Below are 3,911 nucleotides of genomic sequence, written 5' to 3' on the forward strand. Positions count from 1 at the left end.
AGATGATAACCCTTTTTGAGTGTTTTGAGACCTCCTCAGATCTCAGCAGAAACTGGTCCAGCTCTCTGGGAGACGTTCCAGAAGGAGGCGAGGCTTCTCCAGTCTGCATCAGAGCCCCAGTCTCCAGAGCTTCAGTCTTCAGTGGTCCAGTCTCCAGTGCTCCAACCTTCAGAACCTGCATCCCAGCCCTGGTCCACAACGCCTGCATCCCATCCCCGCTGTAACTGGGTTATGTGAACCGGGTTCTCGAGGGGGTCTGTGAGTGGGGCTCTCACCTGTCTGCTCCTGTATCCGAGGGGGCCCAGGTGGGCTCTCCTCTGTCAGTTCCTGCTCCTGTATCCGAGGGGGGTCCTGCTCCATCTGAAATCTGGTTGCCCTCCTTACTGTCTGCCAGACCATCCACCAAAAAGATTCCTGCCCCTTCATCGCTGGATATGTGGTTGTCCGCCTGGCCGTCCGCCTAGCCTGTTTTGTTTCTGTTTTTCATTGATTGCCCCACCCACCATGTTCGGTTGGACTTCTTTTTGTTGTAAGTCAACTGTTATGTATGACCATACCAAGGATTACCACGCGAGGGCATACTGCCACTAGGGCATTCGATGTAACCTAGGCAACCTTAGTTGAATAATAAACCACCATTGAACCAGTAAGAAGTGGTCCGTGTTGCTCTATGTATCCGGTAATATTGATTACTAGAAGGTACTAAAAAGGAGCGACACAACATAAATTGGCGACGAGTCGTGTATTTCGGAGTCGTTTTCACTGAATGACAGTGAACGTGTAGTTAAAATTTGAGTGAGTTTAGACCGAAATGAAACCCGCGTACCTGGATAAGCTAATGTGCTAACCAACTATGAGCCAACCGTCAACAGCTGATGTCTCGAGAACAGCTAATGCAACTGATTCAACGGCATCAACAACTGTTTCAAGTTCATCTACAGTACAAGTAAATACAGGAAGACGTATATTGGCTGGAATATATGGACATATGGACAGTTTCGATGAGTCGGGTGAGCAATGGGCTACGTATATTGAACGTTTTGAGCACTATGTGGTGGCTAATGACATTCCGGAAGCTAAGAAAGTCTCCATACTCTTCAGTGTTATGGGATCAAAAACGTATAGACTGCTTCGTAGTTTAGTGGCTCCCGTGACACCTGGCTCTAAAACTTATGATGAAGTTGTGACTGTGCTGAAGGATCACTTTACGCCGAAACCGCTTGTTATCGCCGAAAGGTTTAGATTTCACAAGCGTAACCAGGGGGAAGGTGAAGCGATAGCACAATATGTAGCGGTGCTAAAGAAGCTATCAGAACACTGTGAATTCGGAGCTTACCTAGAGGATGCTCTGAGAGATCGTTTTGTGTGCGGATTAAAGTGCGAAGCTGTGCAGAAACGTCTCTTGACTGAGGATAAGCTCACGTTCAAGAAAGCAGTGGAAATAGCAGTGTCAGCAGAAACAGCCGCATGCGACGTACAGCAGCTGAGTAATTCCCTGAAAGTGCACGCAGTGTTGTCGCAAAGTGAAATGTGCCGCCGCTGTGGAAAGGGAAATCACAGTGATGATCACTGCTGGTACAAAGACCGCGATTGTCACCAGTGCGGGAGGAAAGGCCACACCAAACGAATGTGCAGGGGGAAAAGCAGTCACGAAACAGAACGTAAACAACACAGAGAGGGAAAGCCTGAATGGAAAAGCCACACACACAAACGCAGCGAGAGAGACAGAAAGAAAAGGATACATCACGTAGATGCGAGTGAAAGTGAATGCACGAAATCGGAGAGTGACAATGACTTGGGACTGTATGCAGTGTCAGAGAAGGGAAAATATTCACGCATAACAGTAGTGCCAAAAGTCAACGGGAAGAAATTAGAGATGGAATTGGATACAGGGGCTGCAGTGTCATTGATTCCTTATGAACTGTACAAAAGAAAACTGCACAAATTACCACTGCAACCCACTGACATTGTGTTAAAGACATACACAGGAGAGGCTTTGGCACCAGAAGGACTCATTAGAGTTAAAGTGGCACTTAACAAGCAACAGGCTGTCTTGCCATTGTATGTGGTGAAGGTGGATGCTCCACCATTGTTTGGCAGGGAGTGGCTGAGAGCCATCCAACTGAATTGGAGAGACTTAAAGACTGTGCATGCTATTGAACACACACAGACAGACAGCTTAGAGACTGTGTTAAAGAGACATTCAGCTGTTTTCTCCGATCAGTTAGGCACCATGAAGGGAGTGAAAGCCAGGCTCACTCTCAGACCAAACAGTGTCCCCAAATTCTGCCAGCCACGCAATGTGCCATATGCCCTCCGACCGCGAGTGGAAGCCGAGCTGAAACGCCTCACTGAGCTTGGGGTCATCTCACCTGTCGCACACAGTGACTGGGCGACGCCAGTGGTGCCTGTGAGCAAAAAGGACGGCGCCGTGAGACTCTGCGGGGACTTCAAAGTCACCCTCAACCAAGCTCTGTGCATCGACAAGTACCCTATTCCCCGCATTGAGGACTTGTTCGCTTCCCTCGCTGGTGGTCAACGCTTCAGTAAGCTGGATCTTTCCAATGCATACCTGCAGATGGAAGTGGAAGAGAGCTCCAGGAAGCTGCTGACCATCTCAACGCAGAAAGGACTCTTCACCTTCAACCGCTTGCCATTTGGTGTAGCGTCATCGCCCGCCTTGTTCCAAAAGGCCATGGACCAGGTACTCCTCGGACTGCCAAACACACACTGCTACCTGGACGACATTCTTGTCAGTGGTCCTGACGAGCAGTCACATCTGAAAACCCTGGATGCAGTACTCAGCAGGTTAGAGGAATACGGCCTGCATCTCAAGAAAGAGAAATGTCTCTTCTTCCAGGAGTCCGTGGAATACCTGGGCCACATCATCGACGCCGCTGGTCTCCACAAGTCACCGGAGAAGGTCCGCGCCATCATGGACGCCCCAGCACCAGGCGATGTGAGTCAACTGCGCTCTTTCCTAGGAATGCTCAACTACTATGGACGCTTCATCCCTGACCTTTCCACTGTGCTTAAGCCACTGAACGAACTGCTGAACAAAGAAAAGAAGTGGCAGTGGACGTCAGCATGTGCAGCAGCGTTCCAGAAAGCCAAAGCACTCCTGGTGTCACAAGAGGTGCTCACACACTACAACCCTGAGCTGCCTCTCCGCCTTGCCTGCGACGCTTCACCCTATGGGGTCGGAGCTGTTCTGTCTCACATCATGCCGGATGGCGAAGAAAAACCCATCACTTATGCATCCAGAACACTCAGCAAAGCAGAACAGAACTATGCACAGATCGAGAGGGAAGAGTTATCGATCGTCTTTGGAGTACGAAAGTTCCACCAGTATCTGTATGGCAATACATTTACTCTACTCACTGACCATCGCCCGCTTACAACCATCCTCAGTCCAGTCAAAAGTACACCATCCATGGCTGCAGCTCGCATGCAACGCTGGGCGCTCCTGCTGTCTGCTCACAATTACACCATAGAGTACAGAAAAGGGCCCCTACACGCCAATGCTGATGGACTGTCGAGGTTACCGCTCCCTCATGCCCCCAGTGAGACACAAGGTGCAGTGGAGGTGTTCTACACTTCACAGTTGGACACACTACCAGTCAGCAACGCAGAGATCAAGCGTCACACCATGTCTGACTCCACCCTGTCCCGTGTCATGGAGATGGTCACAACTGGCCGTTTTCCCACTGCAAAGGCCACTGGAGACGAACTGTCACCCTACCTCCAGCGCCGCCATGAACTCACTGTGCAGCAAGGATGCCTCATGTGGGGTCTGAGAGTGATTGTGCCACCCAAACTGCGCCCCTGGGTACTGTCAGAACTACACTCAGCACACCCAGGTGTAGTGAGGATGAAGAGCTTAGCTCGCAGCTACGTATGGTGGCCTGGCA

This window comes from Odontesthes bonariensis, chromosome 4 (genome assembly GCF_027942865.1).
Source record: "Odontesthes bonariensis isolate fOdoBon6 chromosome 4, fOdoBon6.hap1, whole genome shotgun sequence".
Lineage (NCBI taxonomy): Eukaryota > Metazoa > Chordata > Actinopteri > Atheriniformes > Atherinopsidae > Odontesthes > Odontesthes bonariensis.